Source organism: Aedes aegypti, chromosome 2 (genome assembly GCF_002204515.2).
Source record: "Aedes aegypti strain LVP_AGWG chromosome 2, AaegL5.0 Primary Assembly, whole genome shotgun sequence".
In the NCBI taxonomy this organism is placed as follows: Eukaryota; Metazoa; Arthropoda; class Insecta; order Diptera; family Culicidae; genus Aedes; species Aedes aegypti.
The window spans coordinates 200,115,710-200,142,364 of NC_035108.1; the positions used below are offsets into that span (position 1 = coordinate 200,115,710).

Sequence of the window (26,655 nt, forward strand, 5' to 3'; positions counted from 1 at the left end):
ATAACGTCATCCTCGGTGGGGATTTTAACTGTGTGATTAGGCAATGCGACGCTACGGGTGCCAACTCAAGCCCCGCGCTCCAATCTACAGTACAGCAACTACGACTACACGATGTTTGGCAACAGCTTCGTTCACGTGAAACGGGCTACACATACATTACCCACAACTCCTCGTCTAGACTTGATCGGCTCTATGTGAGTACCAGCCTCCGAGAGCATTTGAGAGCTACAGCAGTTCACGTCTGTTGCTTCACCGACCACAAAGCGGTAACTGCGAGGATGTGCATTCCCCTCTCCGACAGACCCCCTGGTCGTGGCTTCTGGTCCCTCCGTCCTCACCTGCTAACTGCCGAAAACATCGAAGAGCTCCAGATACGTTGGCAGTACTGGACCCGTCAACGCCGAAATTATCGAACGTGGATGGAATGGTGGCTGTCGTATGCAAAGCCGCATATTAAATCTTTCTTTCGATGGAAATCAAAACTTGCGTTTGATTCATTCCACCGCGAACAACAACGTCTTTACGAGCTGCTTCGACAAGCATACGACGGCTACCACAACAATCGAACCATGCTTGTAACCATCAACAAGTTAAAAGCCCAATTGCTCTCGCATCAGCGTCGCTTTTCTGAAATGTTTATCCGAATAAACGAAACGCTGGTTGCTGGCGAACCACTGTCAACATTTCAGCTCGGAGAAAGAACGAGGAAAAATACCATCATTGAGCGACTGAAAAACGAAGATGACGAAATAATCGACGGACCAGATGCCATACGAGATCACATGCTGCACTATTTCACCAACCTCTATGCACGGGAGAATGTCGAAGAAGGAGACGCCTTCGAATGCGAGAGAGTTATCCCAGAGCGAGATGAGGTAAGTGCTGCCTGTATGAGCGAAATTACGACAACCGACATTCTTTCGGCTATACGAACGAGCGCGTCAAAAAAATCCCCGGGACCCGACGGTCTGCCCAAAGAATTTTATCTGAGGGCTTTTGATGTGATACACCGAGAGCTCAATTTGATCATGAATGAAGCACTCCGATTGAACTTCCCCTCGACTTTCGTCGATGGTGTGATCGTGTTGGTGAAAAAACGTGGTGCAGGAGAAACCGCACGATCATACCGACCGATCAGCTTAGTCAACTTTGACTATAAAATTCTATCTAGAATATTGAAAAAGCGACTCGATAATGTGATCCGTTGTCACAATATTTTGACGGTTTCACAAAAATGCTCCAACACTGGAAAAAATATTTTCCAGGCAACACTTGCAATCAAAGATAAAATTGCGTATCTGAAAGCGAATGGTCGCTCTGCCAAGTTGATCGGATTTGATTTGGATCATGCTTTTGATCGAGTCGATCACGGTTTTTTGTTCCGCACAATGCATAGTTTGGGCTTCGATCCAGAAATGTTGAATTTACTGGCTCGTATAGCAGAATCGTCTACGTCCCGTTTGCTCATCAACGGCTCTCTGTCAGCACCCTTCCCGATACAGCGATCGGTCAGACAAGGAGATCCTCTTTCTATGCATTTATTTGTGTTATACCTGCACCCTCTTCTACGGCGGTTGGAACAAGCGTGCGAGGGGAGTTTAATTGTTGCCTACGCTGATGACATCAGTGCAATCGTCACGAATGCGGAGCAGCTGAACGTAATGCGAGATCTGTTCAGACGTTTTGAACGGATAGCTGGCGCACGTTTAAATGAAGCTAAAACGACAGCAATAGACGTTGGCCAAATCGATGGCACACTCACTGTGCCGTGGCTGCGCACAGAAAACACAATAAAAATTCTCGGTGTCGTTTTTGTGAACTCTATTGCGGAGATGGTGAAGATAAACTGGGACACACTCGTATCAAACTTTTCGCGCCAAGTTTGGATGCACTCCCAGCGCAGCTTGGTACTTCATCAAAAGGTGACACTACTAAATACATTCTTGTCATCTAAAATGTGGTACATTGCGGCCCACCTAGCCCCTACAGCAGCACATGTAGCGAAAGTAACGGCAACAATGCGACGATATCTCTTCCGTGGTGTTTCTGCGACCGTACCAATGCAGCAACTTGCACGCGACAAGGGAAGTGGTGGTATCAAACTGCACATACCAGCAATGAAATGCAGCGCTCTGCTGATCAACCGTCATCTTCGCGAGATCGACTCCATCCCATATTATAATTCCTTTCTAAACCTAGCAAATCCTCCACAAGCAATCCTCCTTCACGACCTTCCCTGCCTAAAACTACTCCTTAAAAACGTTAGAAATTTACCCTTCCAAATACACCAACACCCTTCCGCCGATCTCATTCACCACTTTTTTGTCGAGCGTACAGAAAGGCCAAAAGTGGAGACAGAAAATCCCAATGTGAATTGGGTTCGGATTTGGAAAAACATATCCGATCGGGACCTACCTTCTTCTCATCGGAGCGTGCTGTACATGTGGGTAAATCAGAAAATCCCGCACCGTCGACTACTCTTCAAAATGAGGCGCACAGATGGAGAATCATGTACCTATTGTGGCGCACACGTGGAAACAATACAACACAAGTTTTTTGCTTGTCAGAGAGTAACCAATGCGTGTGAATTGCTTCAACAGAAACTGTTGGAGACCGCCGGCCGGCGGCTCGATGCTGAGGAATTGCTGCGGCCCTCATTAGAACGAATCGGACCGAGAAGGAGAACAATGGCCTTGAAGACTTTAGTAAATTATATTTCCTTCATTGATGGTTGTAATGGAAGGATAGATATTAATGAATTGAATTTTGCTTTTCATGTCGGCGTTTGAATAATTATGTAAATAATTCTTTTATAACCAATATCGACAAATAAACGTACTTTTTACAAAAAAAAAAAAAAAAAAAAATGGTTTGTAAATTTACAGCTTTAAAGTGTTCGTTCAAAATGTTTTTCCCGGTGACCATCTCAAATTCCCGGTTTTTCCCGTCTTTTTCCCGATGGATTCAAATTCCCGTCTTTTTCCCGCTTTTCCCGTTTTTCCCGGTTCAGTGGCCACCCTGGACAACGGACTAGCATGCAACGCCTAGTAGCACAGTCGGAAAACATTTCTCACGAAAAGTTTTTCGGCCTGAGACAGGAATCGAACCCACGCTCCATAGAACGATGTGGCTAAATGCCTGGTGACACTAACCACACGGCTACGAAGCCCACATTAAACGTTCAAAACTCTTAGGTATAAATCCAAAGTGAATCTCGAGTGGAAGGCATCAGCACCCCACCACAGCTCAAAATCGGCAGTGATAGTGTCAAGTGCCCTACTGGTGATCCTGGTGAACTACTTGGGACAACCAAACCGCACGAAGCTTCCTTGAGGATATTCTAAAGACGTGAAGCCCCGCTGGTAACACGACAACCGTCCGGCCGTTGGCTGAATTGGGTGAAGTCGTCGGCAAGGAAATCGGATCACTCGCCGCTTACCGATCGGGCCGGAAATCCTAACACAAACGATTCATTGCAGGTGAAGTTTTATAGTGCATTCTCTCCATAATTCCCTTGATCCTAATCGTAAATGAATAAATTATAAGTAAATTTGAATTTTCATTAGTGGTTCAGCATAATCATTTCGAGCGCAACTCCGTTTCCTCTTTCTTAAACTGTGTTAAAATTAAATTCGCGAAGCAAGTGTGTGTTTTGAGTCTGCCCCTAAACTATTCTCCCGGATAGAACCTGAGAGGGCTGAAATGTAAATAGTATAAAAATTTGCTTGTTAGTTTTTTTTTAGTTTTTGAAACAAAGTTTTTGATTAGTTTTCTTCTTTTTCGTTTCTTCTTCTTATTATTAGTCTTAAATTTAAATGAATTAATTAGTGAAAAAGTAACAAAGATCAGGTTGCTGTGTCACAGCCTACCTGATTGAAAACTACTGAGACTATGCGTCGCATGAAGGGCCATGTGGATACTCTTGAAATATGTTTGTGCTGTTAGAAATGATTCAATAGAACGGCATTTTTCGTAGCAAAAAATGTTCTTTGGATCTTAATTTCTTTTTTAATCCGTTGAAAATATAATATAGAATAGAAATATCGATACCAAAATAACGAATATCATAAGCAAAATATCGATATTCCGATATATCGGAAGTATCGGAACGTCTCTAATTAGAACTAACTTGGAGGTGATGATTTGGAGGTTATTTGGCAAGTTGGAGGATAAAATCACCTCCAAACACTAGCGACTTTGCGGTGGGATGTTGACGTTTCAGGGTGTCTACTCGTTCACCGAAATGAAATTCCCTGATATTTCCAGGTTTTTCCAGGTTTTATAAAAATAATTCCAGGTTCAAGAAATACTCTAATTTTGTCTAAAACAATTTAATGACAAATTTTAAACTGTTTTCGTTTTAATAGCTATTTATACACTTCTAAACATTATGTAAAGCATGCTGAAACTATCCAAAATATCCAATATTACTATGTGAAGATGATAACAATACAAAAGCTAAGTTTTATTCAAATGAATCGTTTTTGCCAAGGATGATGTCTTTTATTCCGTTTGTAAGAGCTCTGTGAACTGAACGGAACATTCAAGTGCATCAGTATGTGTCTTCTTGAAAGTGTTTTTAGTACAAATTATGTACCATGCATTTCCATCAGTCGTTTGGATAACTAAGCCAGCTTCATGTTCGCAAAATTAAACTTTATTTGGATACGTGGCAATATTTTACAATAAATAATAAGTTTACCGATGTATTAGCAAGTTATCATACAGCAAAAATGCCAAATTCATTAAAATATCTCAAATTGAATCGATCGTGTTAATGATCATCTGCTACATATTTAAGTTGATATATACCCATCTAAATTAACACAAAACAATTCGTAAAACTTTTGGATGTCGGATCTTTTTTTATATATAATAGAAATACGGATTATCAAGCCCCTGGGTAATCACGTTCGACCGTATAGAGCTTAGTGACATTTGAACACACGTAGACTAGCATACGCTCGTCATACACAGTTTGTTTTTGTTTTCCTCAAAGAAACTTGCACACGCTTTCCAGACTCATCAAAATGCATATGGAAATATTACCCAATTTGAAAAATTTACACCCGATTTCTGGGTGCTTTTCGAGACTGAGTGCATATTGTTTTCCTCTAAGGTTCACAACTACATCTACACTAGGGCACCCATACCATTGAGCGTGATAACCACTATAACATTTAACTCTCGCATAACATGGGATAACGCCCTAGAAGCCGCATTGGTAACCTCGTGTGTAGCTCGTTGTTTCAGCGCAAAACAATTATTGAGTATCCAAACCAACACTACTGGCAGGTATGGAATGATCCTTTCTTCACCATGTCGTTGTTAAATAACGTGAAACTCCATTCAAATGCTTAGAAACAACGAGCTATACACATGGTTACCAATGGCTTATAGGGCGAGATCATAAGTCATTCGAAAACTGTGATAATATAAATAAATTATAAATTTTTGCATTTAATTCGAAAAAGCTTCAAATTAATCATGATTGCTCGAAATTTTGAATTTAAAGTTGTTTAAATTCCAGTTTACTTTTCGAAAATCGTTTTTTTTTTCTGAAATTAAATATTTTCCAATAATTTTAAAAATTGTGCATGGTAAATGAATTTCTTGAATATATGAAATTTAGAAACCTTTTTCCAGAAAAAAGAGATTAAAAAGTAACCAAAATGAGACCGAAAAGAGACAAAACAGTAATCAAAAAACGAAACCTAATAGGAACCACACTCAAAATAATCCAAACGTCATTGCTACGTGAAAAATCACGTAAATTGATCAGAATTCATTTTACCACGATCTTACCTGACTAAGGTAATGATCACCAGACCACCCGATAATTCTCACTGTGGAAGCCTATCACACTTACGTGAAAACCATGTAGGCGCTTACTTCATTCTGACATCTGCACAATGTGTTCATTCTGTGTTGATCTCAAATAAGAAGATGGTGTCCACTAGTTTCTTCAAGAACTAAATCTGATTTCGATCGATCGTCCTCAAGGTAAATATGGTTTAAATACCGGCTAATCTTTTATTAATTACCCTTTTACATGATTTGCGATTGATTATGGCAATTTTTAACGTAAAGTCAAGCAGCAAGACCGACTCACAAACATCAGAAACGAATCAGCTTCAGATGAATCTGGTACCGGAAAGATTCTTTAGTCAATCGGGGAACGGCCGTTCGTAAGTATTTTTTTTTTAATTGCTAACTATGTGATTGTAGTTTTTGTTCCGATCTACAGAAATGCTCGTATTCAACTGGACCATACTATTTGCATCACTCGTGAAAGTAAATGAAATCCTGCGGTGATTCAACTCACTGTGCTATGTTGAATAAATTTGTAATGGCTATCGGTTGAGTGTAATAAATATTTGATCTCTTAAGTTTGTTTCACTCTTCTCCGAATTGAAAAATTATGCAGCTGCAGAGAAAATGAAAAACAGGTGGCTTTTATAAAAATATGTTGATAACTTTAATTGAAATATTATGTAGGATTTATTGGAAGGCTTTGTAAAAGCTACGGAGAAATCCACGTAGCTGCTACGTGAAACTCCGATGGAACAGATGAAGTTCAATAGTTCATGCGTTCATTCTGTGTTACCTATGATCCACGTAAGAGCTACGTGGAAAGTGCCATGGAAAAAAATCACGTATGTTTTCACGTAGCAATGACGTGTCGATTATTTTGAGTGCAGGACAAAATAGTTTGATTCACTCCAGACATTTCCCTGAAAATAGGGAGACTTACGGCTTCGGCACCATTCGACTATTATCGGCAACCAAATTTCAAACGCCAAACTCACAGAATTATTCTATCAAAACACGTCAATGAAAACATTCAGATGATTCTTTGTTCTGTCCGCTTCCCACTGACGAGATTTCCGAGACTGAAAAAAAAACAATACCGCCAGAGATGTCATCAATTCAAATGAACACGCCTCAAAATGCGACTGATTTGGAGCTGCCGAAGAGATTCACCAGCAGTTCTTATGGGAAAGTTGCCGACAATAGTCACACTGATAAGAGATGATCGCAGCGTTGTAAAAACGTTTCCAAAAGCATTTTGACAAGTCTGTCCGTGTGAATCGATAGAGGATTGAGCAACGCATAAATGTAAACAGACAAACACGGAATTTATCTACTGATGTCGGAGAAAATTACAAAAGAAGCGCGGTATCGACTAAGACTGCCGAGAATACGTAAGTTCTCCTATCTTTAAAACTTTTTTTTTTCAATTTTTTTTTGTGACATCACGACGACATACAAGCACATCTGGTATATGCCAGTAAAGGACAAACATTCATTGATGTATTGTGACGACATTACGAGAGGGATGGATTGATATCTATTTTGACTCTCCAAAAATTTTCATAAGGAATTCCTCCAAAAAATATCACAAAAAATACCTCAAGGCTTTCATCAGAAATTCATTCACATATCATTTCAAATATTTTTTTGAAAAAGCCCCTTTTCCTCGAGAATTTTACCCGGTGATTCTTCAATCAGATTTTCTAGAACATCCTCCAAGACTCCCGTTTAAAACATGTTGTAATATTCAACCAGAAACTTCTCCAGATGTCTCCACGGATTTCTCAGGATTTTCTTCAAAATTGTTCTTCAGAATTTTCATACGATTTTGACTACAAATTTCTCTGAGGATACCTTCAGGAATTACTTCAGAGATTACTCCTAGGATTTCTTCGGAAATTCCTCTATTAATTCTAGAGATTTCTGAAGGAAGTTTTCAAAACATTTTTTCTCAAGCATTGTTCCAGGAGTTTTATCTAAGGAAATTTGAATGAAATTTCTCAGAAAGCTAAGAAATTGTTGAGAAAATCCGTGACGCATTCCTAAAGCTAATTTACGGGTATCTTTTGTTACAGTTTCTTAATTTCTCAGGTCACCCTACATGAAAGAGGATTTTCAGAAAGACTTACTCTTGAAGAACTTTTAGAAGATTTCCAAGATTATTACTAAGATAATTAAAAAAAGAAACATCATAATATCTCGCAGGATATTGCAAAGGATCTCCTGCAACACAGGATGAAATTACTAGAAAATTGTTTAGGAATAATCATTTCTACAATCGAAGGATTTGGAAAAAATGCTGTGGTATTAAATTGTGTAAAACCTTAAATGAGCTTTTCAATATTCCATGAGAATTTTTTGAGAAAAACATTTAAAAATGTTTGGATGAACGCCAGTAATCCTTGGATGATATGTTGGAGAAATTCCTAGAAAAAAATGTAAAGAAACTTAATAATGGAACACAGGTCTAATTGAGGGAATTATTTGACATTTTCTTAATATATTCACTCGAATAAAGAAATTTTGGATCTATTCTTTGGAATAACCGTAGATGAAATGGCGTTGAAATCCTTGTCGATTTTTCTTGGGAGAAATTCTGTCGGAAACTTTGGATATATCTTAGATTAACGACTGTAGAACTCGTTGAATAGTTAGTGAAAAATATCTGGAGGAAATCCCAGGATAGTCTTTGTTCAAAGTACTCCCTGAGAAAATTACTAGAGGTAGTAACGTTGAAATGTTCAAGGATTTCTTAAAGCAAATTATGGAGGAACTTCTATAAGCATCCTATGAAAAAAATGCTAAAGGAATTTCTTGAAGAATTCCTGGTATAATCTCTGGAGGAACCATAAGGATATTTCCTGAAGCTGTTCTCGAGAAATACGTGAAGAAATTTTGCATATCAGTTATCTGCAAGCAAGTTAAGGAAAAAGAGAGACTTCAGAGACTATTTTGGTCAAAATAGAGACTTCAGACACCTTCATCAAAAACAGAGACTTTTTAGAGCCAATGGTATCTAAAAAGAAACCTGCTACCAGCCCTAGACATGTAATTCTTCACTGAATAAATTTAGATCATGCTTTGATAAGCTGATGAAATTTCATACTCGAATGGATCCTCAATAAACAGCTGATATAGTATTTGGAGAGCGGCGCAGTCGAATTTTTTTCGAATGAAGAGAGTTTTCTGGCAATTAATGATAGCTCTGAGTTATGACGCAAAAATACTTTGGCGTGAACATATTCTATCATGAATTACTGCCTCAACATAATTTCCCTGATTGTGATCAAAATTCCCTGAGAATTCCAGGTTTTTTCCAGGTTGAATAAAATTCCCTGATAATTCCAGGTTTTCCAGGTTAGTAGTAGACACCCTGCGTTTGATCACGAAATGGATGATAATTTGATTTTTGCAAGTTGGTGAACCTATTTATCAACGCGGATTAGTATAATTCATTCATTGAAATTCATAATCTGAAGCTCAAAATACACAAGACAGTCTTATGGAACCAAGAATGGATTAGAACGCTAATTCATAAGACTATCTATGGATTTTGCTATCAGTCAATGCTGATTCATAAGATCATCTTACACAGTTCCTTCGAGGAGCATTATGGAAACAACATCTGCGGAAAATCATACGATAGTCTTATGAATTTCAAAGATTTTTCTTGTGTCGTAATTCCATAAGCAAATCTTAAGACAGTCTTACGTCCGCTTTCCTCAGTGTATGGATGCTAAATGCGTTCTCTAGTGCCTCGCAGATACAAGTGTAGCTATTGGTATTCACTTCTCTCCGTGTTCCTTCCAATTCTTGCTGTTACACAATCGGTTTCGACGCTTTCGTGCTACATTCCAACCAGTACGGTTCAGCTATCACTAAAATGTTCGGTAGCAGCAGATTTTTTGCTATTTTTTATCAGTGGCGTTCGAGTGAGTGAATGCATTTTCTCATGCTTGATAATAGTTCTCTCTTCTTCTAAAACAGTATCCAAGAAATTTTCGAAAACGTTTCTTGATTGAGAATGTTTTCGAAATCCTGAAAAACTTGATTTTCTATTGGACTAGTAAGTCCTAAATTAAAATTGTGCGCGCTTCATAGTAAGTTTTTGAGCTTTTTCGCAATTGGTTAGTAATAATTTGTTTTCCTCTTTCAATGTCGGTATTGGCTTCTGAGGTTTTTTTTTTCAAAATTTTAGATAATTTCCGAAAGGGCCTAGAGCCAGGGTCCAATTCAGAATTCTTAGTTTCAAATTTTTTGTTTCTTAATTGTACAAAACGTTTCTTGATTTCTTTCTGCAAATCCTGCCATATAATTTTCATAGCACGATCGCGAGTGCGTTGAAATTGCCCTCTCCTCGCGTTTTTAAGGCGGATCAAGAGTTTAAGGTGAAACAATTTAGAATCAACTTCTAAGATTGCACTGAAACTTCAAAGGCACAAATCTCGCGAAGAACGCATCCAACAGCGTCCTTTTTTTTGGCTTTGTGCACTAGCAGAAAGCTTAAAATAAGAAGATCAGAAACGTTTGACAACTATTTCTCCAGTTTAGTGCCTTTGAAAACGTAAGTAGGGGCACATTGTGACGGCCATCTTTGGATTCCGAGATGTTTCGCCTTAAGATCATCGTCCATAATCACGGATTCAAATTTTACATTTTGGAATTGCAATGCTCCTGGCTTCAACAATGGAATTAGTTGTTAAAGTTTCGAGAGCATTGTCAGTATCAATTTTTGTTTGCAATGAAATTCTAACATCAAGATTATGTTCCATATGTATTCCAAACTGTTCGAAAATAATTAAATTTGAAGCTGATAGGATAGAGAACCGCTTCATGGGATATTTGAATTGTAACAGGGACATGATCAGAATCGAAATCAGCATGAGTAAACAGTTGGCTACTAAGGTGACTAGCGTCGGTTAAGACCAAATCAATCGTAGATGGGTTTCTAGAAGAGGAAAAACAAATAGGGCTATCAGGGTATTGAATTGAGAAATGTCCTGAAGAGCACTCGTCAAATAAATTTTTACCGTATTACTTTGCGAATTATTCCATGAGCGATGTTTGACATTAAAGTTACCAATGACAAAAAAAATGATTTATTGCGAGTCAATTTCCGCAAGTCATTTTGAAACAAATTAACTTGCTGCCCAGTGCATTGAAAAGGCAAATAGGCAGCTATGAAAGTATATTTACCAAGCTGTGTTTCAACAGAAACACCCAAAGTTTCAAAATTACCATAAGCGGAGGGGGGAGGGGGGTGCTGAAAACTTCGAAAATTGTGTTGTATAATTGTTTTTGTATTTTATTTTTATCCGGGGATTCATTAAATGTAATGTAAATTTTACAAGAAAAACGTTAGAACAATAAACAAAATTGTTGCCACAATCGAACGGGCACTGTATTTGTTATAAACTAATCGCGAAAAAAGTGTCTTTTAAGTGACCAGGTGAAAAACAATGACCAGAACTCTAAAAAGTGACTCGCTACCAGCCCTGCAAAAAGCCCAAAAGGAATATTTTCATAAGATCGAAACAAAAATTTCTATAAAATCAATAATCTGCATGAAATTGTTACATAAAATGGATGTTTTAAATATTCATGAAACTATTAGATAGTTCATGTGAGAAACATTGGAAGTTGAAGTGTTTGAATATATTTTATCATCGGATCAATAAACAAAATTTGTCCACAAAACATAACCACGGCTTCAAAGACCGAAGCCAAGAAGCAAAAGAGTTTGCGAGAAAAATCACGTAGACGAAAGCCAGCCAGCTAGAAGTGAAAATGCTCAGTGTTTTATCACAACAGTGCAGTGTCTTCTACCCACCTCTCCTAATCGTCCCACATCCCGCCCTCGACTTCTTCAGCCAGCGAGAAAACAGCACGGAGCACCTTTTTTCCGCATCACGCTTTTTTGCATTGGCGCTTACAAACAACAAACAAAATAATGCCTAATTATAAACAAAGCAATTCAAACTTTTGCACAGGACGATCCTTCGGAAGCCGATTTTCGGGTCAACCAGAATTTGGTACATGCCACCGGACAAAATCCGTGCGCCGGAACTTCACGACACTCGCACCGAATCTTCAACACTCTTTTTCACCTGTGCAGCGGGTTGACTTTTCGGGAATAAGCTTGAAAAACTTTTCGCCCTCTCAGACGCCTTCGGAAAAGTAAAGCATCCGGAAAATAACTACACTTTTTCCCTCAACGACCATTCACTCGACACTCACCTGCTCCAGCGGTCAATTTCCATTCGTTTAGAACATTTTTCCGTCGGTTTCACAGTTTATTCACGCACGAAAAAACACTTTTTCTGCACCGCCGATGGGTGCACCGAAATTTTCACTCTGTTTTGATTTTCTAAAATGGCTACGCTTTCTGACATCAACACAAACACCACCAAGGCGAAGTGTTGCTGCCGATCGTACGATGAACGATGGATGAGGGTGTAGTGGTGAGGGCGGCTGTTTTGCACCCGATCGATGACAGCAGAACTGGCGGCTGTCTGTACTGCTACGCGTAACGTGACGTTCAAGTTTAAGGACATGGTTCGATACAACCAATATATAAAGTTCCAAAATTTTTGATAACACTTCAGTCGTCGCGCTGTTGTATTTTGTACAACACTGTTGAAAAAAGCTCGCTTTTCGTTCACAACAGCTGCGTGGTGGTTCTGAAGGGGCCAAACCGCGCGACGACTGGAAGGATAAAACAATCTTGTTTTCATTATATATTAGGTTGCTCGATTTTCAGCATTTAGATCACTTTCCCTTTACTTTGTATGCTACGCCCCAGGGTCTGCTACACTCAGGCAAATGAACTAGGGATAAACATAAGAACCCCTTATGAAAATTCGCCACAAGAAATCGGGTTGAAATTCATAGATTTGCCTAATGAAACCAAAATTTGAAAACAAAAAATGTTTTCGTGGCAACCTGGAATCGAACCAAGAACCTTGTGATCGATAGGTCCGTGCGTACACTTCTCGCCTATCGACGCCTTGATGTTAAAACGATACATAAAGCGTTCGTTTTGCAATAATCGTTCCACCTTTCATAAGGCAAAATGTATGAAATTCGATAGTCCAGTTCGCTGCGTGTACTAGTTGGGTACTTTGCACCAAACATGCGTTGTTGTGGGCTTGGTACTGAAATCGGGACAGGGCATTAGGACTCCATACAGAAACTTTCGTTTTTTCGGCCATTTTGTTCTCATAGTATTTGGTCGCAGTTTTTCTGAAATTCGGCAGTAAGATGCGCTTATATGCTAAAATTAATAATGCAAATTTTTAGCCCAATAGGTTTGAAACACCATTTATGACGAAGAAAACAAATCTGCCTCACTCTCCTAAACTTGAAAATTACTGCGATTATTTTCAAACATTTCTCACGTTCAGTATCATATGGAAGTAATTGCAATGATCCATTTCCTTGGACGTGTGTTTGACTGCTATTTTCGATTCAGTAGAAATTACGCATCGTCCTTCTTCATTATGCACCATAAAATGCCACACAAATTTATTTAATTTTGTATACTTTTTCGAAGAAAAATCGATCTCTGCTGATGCGCATATAATATTATAATTTATTTATTTATTTATTTATTTTTATTTTCGACACTTTACACCCGACGAGGTGCATTCGTGTCGGAATAATATTTTAACAGTATAACAAATCTCGTTAATTCATTGATTATCCTACCTAGTTCAACAATTGCTTCAAATACAAATTCAATTAATAAAGGGCCCATTCACAAATTTCATAACGCTAGAGGGGGTGGGTGGGTGTCCTAGCGATGTTACGGCCCATACAAAAATTGAAAAACATTCATACAAAAAGCGTTACAAGGGGGTGGGTGGGAGCCCAGAATGGCCAATTTCAGCGTTATGAAATAAATGAATGAACCCAAATACCCTTTATCTAATCTTGAACAAAAATTCATTTGATTTCAATTTTCTTATATTTTTTTGATCGGGTTACTCTCCATCCCAAATCGGCAGATTCACATTGATCTTTTCCTTCCCGTTCTATTCCAGTTGTTTGACTCTCTTGCATGTGTGATCGATCTGTATCATTTTCATCGCTCGATGTTCTTGTTGACAATCGCCGCTTCGTGGTAGTTTGTAGTTCGTCGTCAGTCGCATCTTTTTTGCTGTGGCCTTCGTCGTCGTTGTCGCTGTCTTCATTTTCGTCACCGTTGTCGTCAGTCTCGTGCGGTGTTGTTGGTTGGTCATCGTTGTTCACTTGATCGATATTGGTAACAGAGGTGGATGTTTGTTCTGGGTGTTGTTTTCGGCCAGCTTTATTCTCGTTTGCAGTTTTCTCGCCCTTCGGGTAGGTAACGAGAGAAGATTGATTGTCAATCGTGATGTATGAAGGCACTGTCTTCTCCATTCGCATGCGTACAACTCGCACCCCGTTCGGCACACCAGCAAAATAATTTTTCCAAACTTCGTTGCTGATGGAGATGACTTTGCCGTATTGTTGTAAGTGATCGGAGATGGTGGTGTTGGACAGCTGCGGCGATAAGTCGTGGATCCTTATTGTGGTAGTAGGACCGTCCACGTAGATGGGGATGTAGTAGAACACACCGTTGCGTCCAAACGAGTGTCGAAGATGGTGCTCTTTTGCCAGACGGTTGGGTAATCCTGCATTGTGCATTTCTATAAACTCACAATTTTTTAGAGTATGCAGTTGGAGGTTCCTAACGTCGGACATATCGATTTTCACGAAATCCCGGAGGAACGCCTCCACCTGATCCGTTGAGGGACGCTTCGGCAGAACACTGAAGTCCACTACAAGAGTGTTCTTCCTGTACAAAGACATCTTGTTTTTGCAAAAGTTACCGCGACAGGTCTGAGCTACGTGAAACACGTCTTTCGCGCACGAAGGGCGATTGTCAACTGATAATATTATAATGGATCCGTTAGAAATTACGACAAACACTTTTTTTATTTTTGGTTCCTTCCTCGAGCGTCGCGACTAATATCTGAATAGTGCGCTGTATTCATAAAAATCGTAAGAACTCATCGCCACGCTAAAAATCCGGTTTCCGAACGCCGCGAGTGAGTTATTGGTTGCCCAGTTTAATGGCGGTGCGACAATATTTATTCGTATTACACGCAAACAAATTTTGTTGTATAATCTACCGACTCCATGGTAGAATTAAGAACTGCACCAACGATTTTCAATCGTCTACAAAAATCTGTTAAGTTTACTATAATCTGGTGCAAATCACTGAGCAGTGCAGTAAATTTGACTATGTCCATAGTAGCATCCACTACAAAGCATTGTATTTCAATCCGTGACACCCACCGTACAACACAGTGTGGTCAAAAGTATGATGCTAAACTTCTTGAATCAAGAATGTTTCTAGTCAAAAATACTACAACTCTGGTTAAATCAACAGAATAAATTTTCTTGTGTAGTGATGTTGACTATGTTTTGGTAGAGTTAACAGAATAATGTAGTCGGTTGAAAATCGTTGGTGCAGTTCTTAATTTTACCATGGATTCAGTAGTTTCTACAATAAAATTCACTTCAGTGTACAGACAGTTTTAAATAGCGAACACTCTACAACAGACAAACAGACGTAACACTTAGAACAAAAGGTGATTAAAATCATAGTCACGAGAACATGTACGCCCGTACATGTACAAAAACGATACGAGCGTTGCGGCTGGTCGATAAAAAACCATATATGCCGATTGATCGTTAAAAAGGTGGTCAATCGACATCGATTAGAGTGTGACGTCTGTTTGTCTGTGACTCTACTTTGTATGGGAAATATTTCGCTCGAAATGTTTCATTTTTGCCGTTAAAATTCTCATTTTCAAGGCTCATTTTAATAAGCATTGCCCTTAGATAGCTATATGGTTTATAATGCCCAACTAGTTTAGACGTATTGGGTACTATGCACATGACAAAAGGACTCGCGAAAAGGAAAATATTCAACGTTATTGCGGCGCTCATTTTAAATCCACATCTAGCGGCGGTGGTGACGCGCAGAAGATATGCGCGCAATTCAAACGCAACGTCATTCAAGTAGGCTTGGATTTTTTCGTTCTTCAAGGACGCAAATGTTTCATATTTGCTCAATCTGAAACATTTGGTGATTTTCATGATCACTGCGATGGTATATCGACATTTTCAAATATTCGCATTACGTGGATTTATCTTGCAGAGCACAATATATGCAGCCCAAATATTGCGATTTTTTTCACCACTTAGACTTTAGTGATCTTAATTTCGTCTTTCTCAGATTTCGCCTTCAATTTCGCTGCTCCTTTTCGATCACCGCCGCCCATGCAATTACGCTGATGTTTATGACAGTTTTCTTCGGCCGGCTCAGTGGTTACCATTTTCTCTTTGTTCTCGACTCACCAGCTGATCCTGTTTACACAACAAAACCAGCTGGCCTTCCGATGTTTACAGTCATCGTCATTGTTCTCAAGCTTCAGCTGGTCATATTTTCGTGTCAAACCCAGCTGGTAGTGATTGAAATCAAGGATGAAAGGTGAATGGTGTGTTACAATACCGTTGTCACAAAACGTGCAGCACTTTTCATTGCTCGATTCGCTGCTTGAAAAGTAATTTCTTGGCCAAAAAAGTTTGAAGGGTGTTTATTGTATACGAATGATTAGTGGTTAAGCAGGACAGAAAGGGTGAAAAAGTGAGTGACCAAATAAGTTCCACACTACGGTATCACTTGTTATCCTACTTTATCGCATGTGCGTTCTTGGTCCGTTTCGTTCTGCGAAACGATATGATCGTAGGTACCGTAGTGTGTGAAAGTATCTGCTATCACGATCGCTTCTCGGTCGTAGATCAGCTGGTCTGCAAAGAGCGATAATTGATTTATATAGGCAGAAGTAAATATACCGCCGCGAGAAGTACACCTCGTCCTTTTTTAATAAAAAGTAGTAGTTTCTGTTCGCGTGAATAAAGTGTAGTTTTTTCAGTGGAAACCGTCGCGAAATTATTATTACGTGTCCGAAAACCGAGTTTCGTATTGCATGAAGCGCCGTTCCCAAACTCTGTGGTTGTGCTGGAAATAAATGATTCATAAATGCATGTGAGTCCATCTTCATTTTAAGAGCAGTAGCCCTGGTGTCCGCCCAACAAAGTCTTGTTTGGTCTCGGTTTCGCTGGAATTTGTCGGTTTGCTGTTTTTCCTGGTTGGTCCCCCTGCTGCTGTCGAATTTGGGTTGTAAGTCTGTCGCTCCGGGTCGCGTTGGGTGGTTCGTCGAGTCGATCGCATCAAGTGCAAGTGCAGTGTAGTGGAGTGGTGCAAATTTCTTCAACTGTGCTGTGGAGTGACTTTGTATTTTTCGATTGAGCAGCTTGCTGTTTAATCGGTGGTGGGAGTGCCAGTGAAGTGAGTTGAAATGCCAGATCTCCGTTCATTGAATAAGCTGGAGCATCAGCTGCGGAAGTCGCTCGAAGGAATCGTTAATTTCGTGAAGAGTTTCGACGTCAAGCGAGATGTACGACAGGTGAACGTTCGCTTGGAGGCACTGGAGAAGATCTACAGCCAATTCGTGGAGGTGCGAATGAAGATCGAGCTGCTTTTAGAGGACGCTTTGGAGGATGGCGATGGCGACGAGGAAACGCTAATGCAGGAGAATGATAAGGTTCGCCAAGATTTCGAGGACAGCTATTATTCGCTGAAGGCAGAGCTGATGGCGTTCCAATCGCTTGGGACCAGCGCTTCGAGTAATTCCACGCTTCAAGCAGCCGAAACGCAAGCGGTGACTCAATTTGCGAAGGTGAAACTTCCCGAAATAAAGCTGCCGTCGTTTGGTGGAAAGATTCACGAATGGGTGCCATACCGTGACAGCTTCCGGAGTCTAATCCACGACAACACTCTACTCTCCGATGTGGACAAGTTCACCTATTTGAGGTCATCGTTGTCCGTGTTAGAGGCACCACACAGCGGACAACAACAAACGACGGACGAGAAGCAATTCGCGGACCGGAGAAGAAATAAAACACCGGCGTACTTTCCAACTGTACACGAACGAATGATTCCTTTATTTACATTCTCAACATAACATAAACATCAATAATCGACAACACACACATGAACGTGGTGTATCTATCAAACATAAAAGTTGTCTCGATACGAGGGGCGCTCGAATTGGACATTACACTCAACACTCCCCCTCAAGTCGACAACCGAGTATCACAGTTATTATCACAGATCCATCTTAAAAATAGTCATCCAAAAAACACTTTGCACACATCGACAACTTTTAACAACAAAAGTTCATTACATTCTTCAACTTGTACAAACACATCTTTTTCCATCAAACACAGATCGAAACTTAATTCTTCATACATCTTTTTCTCTCCAAATCGCTCGTTCAGTTCTTCTTACAGGAAATCTCATCATGTTCCTCAGTGCCTTTCACAGTTAGCATCATCTACATATCTTGTGATCCACTATAGCCTTCCTGCCAGCCGACACTGCTCATCAATTAGCTACGTTGCTTGCTCTCACACAGCGCATTCAACCCATACAGTCTGCCTGAATAGGGAGCAACTGCAATCACTGTATCGTTCTCCACAATCTCCGCTCGATTCTCAACGAATCTAACCTGCAAACCAGATCTCGTCACTCTATTCACCGAAAAAAGGTTGCAGCTCAGGCCAGGGAGGTACAAAACATCTTTCGCAATGCATTTCCTCCTTTTGCTCCCAACAGTTGGATACAAAACTACATCACCACAGTATTTAGCAGTCAACTTTGCTCCATTTGCCACTACAACTTCAACCGGTTTCTTCAAACTTCGCATTTCACTGAAGTAACTAGAGTCCTTTACCATGTGGTCCGTCGCTCCAGAATCCAGGAACCACTGCATGTTAACTAGTTCTTCTTCTTTCGATGCCATGAAACAAATATCTGCACGGTCCGATCCACGCTCATCTTCAACAACTACGTCAGTTTTTCTGTTTCCATATTTCACTCTTCCGTTACCACTTGATTCGGGAACCACTGATACACGGCAACTGGCTTGTTTGTGTCCCACTTTTCCACATCGGAAACATGTTATTTTCCTCCACACATGCCTACTCGTCATGGCAACATTCTCATTGCCATCATCAGTGGCCAACTGCTTCTTCTTCAAGTCAACATCGAGTAATCGCTTCTTCACAAAGCTCATCGTTACACCACCGGGAAGCGTCTCGATCGCGGTAACAACCGAATCAAACGACGAAGGCAATGTTAATAATAAATGGCAAATTGCATCGGAGTCCTCAACTGCCGCGCCACTTTCCTTCAACTCCCGAATTAAACGGTCAAACTGCAATAAGTGTTCCGGCAAACTAACACCAGCTCCCTCCACATACTTCAATGTGAGTAGCTGCTTTCTGACGAACAATTGCCCGGCAACACCGCGACGCTCAAATACAGCCCTCAGCGTATCCCAAATTCGCTTCGGGGTCGCACAATCTTTGACCAGTTCGAGTTGACTGTCCGCAATGGCTGAAATGATCATTGCCTTACACTTCTTTTCCGCGGCACTTCGTTCGACCATTTTACTTTTCTTCTCGGATTTCACTACCGCAGTATCACCAGCCATCACTCGCAATTCTTCGATCTCAGCAATTTCCCGGTTCACACAATCCAGCAGATCGAACGTATCGAGGATGGTCTCCATCCGGAACTTCCAGTTGTGGAAGCCGGAACCATCAAACGCGGCAATTTTCACCTTCTCGTCCATACCTGGACCCATTACCTGTTAGAGGCACCACACAGCGGACAACAACAAACGACGGACGAGAAGCAATTCGCGGACCGGAGAAGAAATAAAACACCGGCGTACTTTCCAACTGTACACGAACGAATGATTCCTTTATTTACATTCTCAACATAACATAAACATCAATAATCGACAACACACACATGAACGTGGTGTATCTATCAAACATAAAAGTTGTCTCGATACGAGGGGCGCTCGAATTGGACATTACACTCAACAGTCCGGTGATGCGCTGCAGGAAATTAATTCCATTGATTTATCTGCAGCCAATTACACGGTGGCATGGAAGGCGTTGGAAAGTCGCTACGAGAACAAGAAGTTAATCGTCAAAGCGCATCTCGACGCACTTTTTACCGTGGAAGCGCTCAAGAAGGAAAGCTACGAGGGGCTCAACCAGTTGATAGGCGACTTCGAGAAGAACCTGCAGATGTTGGAGAAGATCGGGGAGAAACCATCAGACTGGAGCACCATTCTGGCTTACATGGTGTGTTCCAGATTGGACATGGCAACCCTACGCCACTGGGAAACCCATCACAACAGCAAGGACGTAGCGAAGTATTCGGCACTGATGGAGTTTTTGAAGGGTCATTGCTCCGTCCTGCAATCAATTGCTCCATCGAAGGCTACGAGTTCCATGCAGTTTCGTCCAGCGGTGTGCCATACTTCATTCAAGTTCGCCCCGAAGTGCCATTTCTGCAGTGAGCCGCGTCATTCCGTGTTTCAGTGCGTGAAATTCCAGCGTATGAGTATTCCAGTGAGGATTGAGGCTGCAAACAGGAACAAGCTCTGTCGGAATTGTTTGTATCCGGGTCATTTCGCCAGAACCTGCGAGAAAGGGGCGTGTCGACAGTGTCATCAGAAGCATCACACACTGCTGCACACTGAACAGTCTAGATCCTCCGTTCCACCCACGCAGTCAAGATCCCCGACAGTCAACCAACAATCTAGACAGCCACAATCCAAGCCGCCAACACCGAACCAACAGACTCGGACCGCTAACACTGCCAACACTCAAGACTCACACACTCAGCCAGCCACAGAACACGCCACCACAAGCCAAACACATGTAGCTCTCCCAATTACACCGACACAAAACATCATTCTTTCGACCGCGCTAGTCAGCATTCGAGATCGCTACGGCAAGTCCGTTCCAGCACGAGCACTGCTGGACTCATGTTCGCAACATTGTCTCATGACAAAGAGTTTCGCTAGCAAGCTCAAGCTAGACGAAACGCCAGTCTATCTGTCGATTCAAGGCATTGGATCGTCGCAAGCAGTGTCAACAAGGCTGGTCACTGCCGTAGTGGGTCCGAGATCGCCGAATATTTCGTCATTCGCCGAAGAGATGTCTTTCCATGTGCTGCCGAAGCTGACCGTGTCGCTGCCTACCGTCAGTATCAATACCGCTGCGTGGAATCTTCCGAATTCAACGCTTCTTGCGGATCCCAATTTCTTCGAGATGGGACCGATAGACGTCATCATCGGAGCAGAATATTACATGGAGCTGCTGAAGGAGGAAAGAAGGAGAGCAACCGACGACGGCCCAACTCTTCAAGACACCGTATTCGGATGGATTGTTTCCGGTCGTATTCCCGAGGGTCCAGCGGCATCGTACTCCCTTGTTCACGTCTGCTCAACGGCGGAAATTCAAGATCAGCTTTCGCGGTTCTGGGAAGTAGAGACTTGCCAGTCAACCAGCACGCTATCCGTCGAGGAATCAGCATGTGAGGAGTTCTTCGACAGGACGACATACAGAAACGACGAAGGGAGGTACGTGGTCACGCTGCCGAAGAAAGAAAGGTTGATCCAGCAGCTAGGCGATTCTCGATCGACAGCAATCAAGCGTTTCCTGGGGGTAGAGCGACGATTCGCCATGAATCCGGAACTGAAGAAGCAGTACGCAGAGTTCATGCGCGAATATCTGGCTATGGGCCATATGAGAGAGGTTTCCGAAGAAGGCACGAGCGCCCCGTCGTATTACTTGCCTCATCACGCTGTTCTGAAGCCCGACAGCACGACGACGAAGCTGCGTGTCGTATTCGATGCATCCTGCAAAACGTCCACCGGGGTTTCGTTGAATGATGCCCTAATGGTAGGCCCCGTCGTTCAGGACATGATAGTGGACATCACACTACGATTCCGTACCCACCGATTTGCCCTCGTAGGAGACGTCGCAAAAATGTACCGTATGGTACTCATGCATGCAGCAGACCAGCAGCTGCAAAGAATCGTTTGGAGAGACAGCCCCTCGGAATCAATCCGTACTTTCGCACTCACCACAGTCACCTACGGTACAGCGTCTGCCCCCTACTTAGCCACGAAGTGTCTGCAGCGTCTGTCAGAGGAAGGTGAAGAGTCGCATCCTGCTGCTGCTAAGGTCCTCAAGAAGGACTTTTACGTCGATGACATGCTGTCTGGCGTAGACAACATCGAAGAAGGGAAGCGCCTTGTCAGTCAGATGAATGATCTGCTCCAATCGGCAGGATTCTCCTTGCGAAAGTGGAATTCTAACAGCAAAGAATTGCTGTCAGCGGTGCCGGAGGGTTTGAGAGACGAACGATCGATTCTAGAACTGGATTCATCGAGTGCCGCAGTCAAAACGTTAGGTTTAACCTGGGAGCCTAGCACGGATTGCTTCCGATTCAGTTCGCCAGCGTGGAATGAGTCCACAGCAATAACGAAGCGTTGTGTACTTTCGGATGCGTCTCGTTTATTCGATCCGTTAGGACTGGTAGGTCCAGTTATCATCCAAGCGAAGATCTTCCTGCAGGACCTCTGGAAGCACGACTGCGAGTGGGACGAACCGCTCAGCCCGCAGTTAGAAGACCAGTGGCGTGAATATAGACGGAATTTGACCGGCTTAGACGGAATCGCTGTTCCCCGATGGGTTGGAACGAGTCGCAGTACCGAAGCGGTAGAACTCCACGGCTTCTGCGACGCGTCGAACAAGGCGTATGGCGCATGCGTGTACGTCCGCGCCGTAGCTGCAGATGGGAGTGTAATGGTTCACCTGCTAACCTCCAAATCACGAGTAGCTCCGCTCGAGCATTTGAAGAAAAACAAGAAGTTGCTGTCCATCCCTCGGCTAGAGTTGTCGTCGGCACTACTTCTAGCACACTTGTACGAGAAAGTCGCCAAGAACATCACCGTTGCCACCAAATGTCGTTTCTGGACCGACTCGACCATCGTCGTATGCTGGCTTTCATCGTCGCCTTCGAGGTGGAAGCAGTTCGTGGCAAATCGCGTCTCCGAAATCCAGCACATAACAAAGGGTAGTGTATGGAATCACGTCGCCGGTGAAGACAACCCTGCGGATATCATTTCTCGAGGCATGAGTCCAGCGCAGCTTCAATACGAGTCTCGTTGGTTTCACGGGCCGAAATGGTTGATGTCGGACGAGCATTACTGGCCCAGTTCGGCGCAAATCAACGAGAGCGAGTTCGCTAAGGCAGACCTGGAGGAAAAGTCCATCGTCGCGGCCCTCCCAGCTGTTTCCCCAAGTGAGATATTCGAACTTCGCTCGTCGCTAGTAGATCTAGTTCGACTGACCGTTTACATCCGACGATTCAACTGGAATTCGTCACCTGCGAACCGATCCTGTAAGAAAGTAGGCAGCGTCACTTTCCAGGAATATGAAGACGCGATTAGGGAGCTGGTAAAGCTGTCTCAGCGGGAAAGTTTCCCGCAAGAGTTCTCAGACCTTGCCAAACACGGTCAGGTACAGGATTCGTCAAGAATATCGGCGCTTAATCCCCAACTCGTCGGGGGTGTATTGTGCGTTTGCGGCCGGTTGAAAAACGCGGCAGTGGCAGATAGTAGGAAGCATCCTTACATTCTCGACCACCGGCATCCCTTCACCAAAATCGTCGTAGTCCACTACCATCGCAAAATTGTTTCTGTAACAGGACCAGGGGCGGATGATTTGCAAAGACCACTGCAAGATACTCTAGACAATTTGTCTACTTGGGCCTTGAAGCTGGGTATCGAATTCTCTCCGGAGAAAACTGAGTTGGTTGTCTTTTCTAAGAAGCGTGATCCTGCAAAGGTAGAGCTTCAACTCATGGGTAAGGAGCTTGCTCAGGGTATTTCACACATGTATCTAGGGGTCTGGTTCGACTCCAAATGCACCTGGGGAAAGCACATCAAATATTTGTATCAGAAATGCCAGCAACGAATCAACTTCATGCGTACCCTCACTGGAACATGGTGGGGAGCCCACCCGGAAGATCTGATAAAGCTATATCGAACAACGATTCTGTCGGTCCTCGAATACGGTAGCTTCTGTTTTCAATCCGCCGCGAAAACACACATCCTGAAGCTGGAACGTATCCAGTATCGTTGTCTTCGGATCGCGCTAGGATGCATGTCCTCAACTCATACGATGAGTTTAGAAGTTTTAGCAGGAGTACTGCCTTTATCAGATCGTTTCGCGGAATTATCGCTACGCTACCTCATTCGATGTGAGGTGTTAAATCCATTGGTGATTGGAAATTTTGAAAAGCTAATCGAACGAAATCCTCAAACAAAATTTATGACACTGTACTACTGGTACATGAGTCTGGAGGTTAACCCTTCATTGAATGCTCCAAATCGTAGTTGCTTCCCAGACTTCTCCAGTTCTACTGTAGGTTTTGATCTGTCCATGAAGCAGGAAATCCATGGAATTCCAGATCATCTCCGATCGGAGTATATTCCACTAATTTTTGCAAACAAATTCGGTCATGTCAGCAGCGACAGAACGTTTTACACTGATGGGTCAAAAACAAATGATTCCACTGGATTTGGTGTTTATAACGAATTTCATAGTGCCGCACACAAACTTCAAAACCCTTGCTCGGTATACGTCGCAGAATTAGCGGCTATACACTATGCATTAGAGCGAATAGCCTCTCTTCCCTCTGATCGATATTTCATTTTTACGGATAGCCTCAGCTCCATTGAGGCTATACGTTCAATGAGGCCGGTAAAGCACTCCTCGTATTTCCTTCGCGAAATACGATCTTCACTGAGTGCTTTATCGAATCACACCATCACCTTGGTATGGGTCCCTTCACATTGCTCGATACCGGGCAATGAGAAAGCAGACTCACTCGCCAAGGTGGGCGCTATGGAAGGCGATATTTATGACCGTCAAATCGCCTTCAATGAATTTTTCGCTATTGCTCGTCAGCAAACCCTGCTCAGTTGGCAACAAAAATGGGACAATGGTGACTTGGGTAGGTGGTTGCATTCCATTCTCCCTCGGGTGTCCAGGAAGCCGTGGTATAAAGGGTTAGACATGAGTCGAGACTTTATCAAGGTAATGTGTCGGCTGATGTCCAACCACTACTCTTTGGGATCGCACCTCTATCGAATAGGGCTCTCAGACAGTAACCGTTGCGGTTGTGGTGCAGGATACAGAGACATCAATCACGTGGTGTGGTACTGTTCCGAATACGGCATTGACAGATCCGATTTATGTGAATCCCTCAGGGCCCGAGGGAAACCAGATAAGGAAGACATTAGAGATGTTCTAGGTAGGCTGGATTTCGATTACATGATGCTTATTTACAAATTTTTGAAGCAAAATGATGTCATTGTTTGATTTCCCATTCTCGCTGTCCACATAGTCCACTTTTTGGTTTCGTTTGTCCACCTTGTCCCCTCGAAATACGTTTGTTTGTACCGTTACAGGTTGTCGTCATGTCCTCTCTACGGTTGACCTGCAGCAACAACGATACTCACTACCACGCTGAACGTCAACATGTAAACCTTAACCCTATCCTCTCCTTCATTTTTTTGTTATCCTTAACCTCGGCCAAACCGCGAGTTTTACGGTTCCCCAAAACTAATATAGATTATTAAGAAGCAATTATGAATTTGTAAAAAAAAATCAATTGAATTCGGCTCCGTTATGCCTAGTGGCGCTTGAGCCTGTTAAATAAACGCTTAAGTAAAAAAAAAAAAAATACCATCGCAAATATCTCCACGCCGGTCAGTAACAGATGGTATCGGCAGTTCGAGAGCAGTTTTGGCCAACGAGCGTCAGAAATCTCGCAAGACAGGTTGTCCACGAATGTGTCCAGTGCTTTCGTGTGAAACCCAAGATCCATGAGCAACTGATGGCTGATCTACCCCCCGAAAGAGTCAGGCCATGCTTCCCGTTCCAGAAGGTAGGAGTCGACTACTGCGGACCGTTTTACGTGGTCTATCCGCAGCGCCGAGCTCGTCCGGTCAAGTGCTTCGTGGCAGTATACGTGTGCCTAGTTACCAAAGCTGTGCATTTGGAGCTAGCAACAGATCTGTCGACGCAGGCATTCTTAGCGACATTGCAACGCTTCACCGCACGCCGCGGTAAACCGTCGCTGATAATGTGCGATAACGCGACAAACTTCGTCGGCGCGCGACGAAAGCTGGATGAGCTTGCGCAGCTTTTCGCAAGTCAGCAATTCACCGAAGCAGTTCTACGACAGACGATCGAAGACAGAATCGAGTTCCGGTTCATTCCAGCCCGCTCACCGAACTTCGGTGGACTGTGGGAATCAGCGGTGAAATCGTTCAAGACCCTGTTCAAACGAACAATTGGCACGCGCAGTCTGGAATACGACAACATGCTCACGGTGCTGGCTCAAGCAGAGTCAATCCTGAATTCCAGACCGCTGACCCCAATCAGCAACGATCCGGACGATTTTGAGGCCCTCACCCCTGGACATTTTTTGATCCACCGGCCGCTGACGGCCATTCCGGGACCTGATCTTGGCGAAGTTCCGGAAAACAGACTTTCGGCTTGGCAAAAGATGTTGGACTTCAACCAGAGGTTGTGGAAGAAATGGTCGGAGCAGTATCTGTCCAACCTCCACAATCGGACGAAATGGACGCGACAGAGGGACAACATAGGCGTTGGCACTATGGTTGTCATAAAGGAGGAGAATTTGCCACCACTGAAGTGGCAGTTGGCACGGGTGACAGAGGTTCACCCAGGTTCTGACGGCAACATCAGAGTTGTCACCGTTCGGACCAAAGACGGCAGTTTCCAGCGAGCGATCTCCAAGATCTGTGTGCTGCCGATAAGAGACAATCTTTCGTCTGC

General features: G+C 42.7%; 1 protein-coding gene and 1 long non-coding RNA gene across 2 annotated transcripts in view; one reads left to right on the plus strand and one right to left on the minus strand.

Moving 5' to 3' along the window:
- The window catches only part of LOC5572872 (CTD small phosphatase-like protein 2), a 40,546-nt gene extending 28,343 nt beyond the window's left edge, over positions 1-12,203 (minus strand). Inside the window, exon 1 of the mRNA XM_021843699.1 lies at positions 12,052-12,203. The gene's annotated coding sequence lies outside the window, so the exon portion shown is untranslated. The remainder of the gene's footprint in view (positions 1-12,051) is intronic.
- Positions 6,080-6,389, plus strand: LOC110676309. The gene is made up of 2 exons (XR_002500256.1): positions 6,080-6,188; positions 6,248-6,389. It is a non-coding gene; the product is annotated as an uncharacterized LOC110676309 (long non-coding RNA).
- Positions 12,204-26,655: the final 14,452 nt, after the last annotated feature.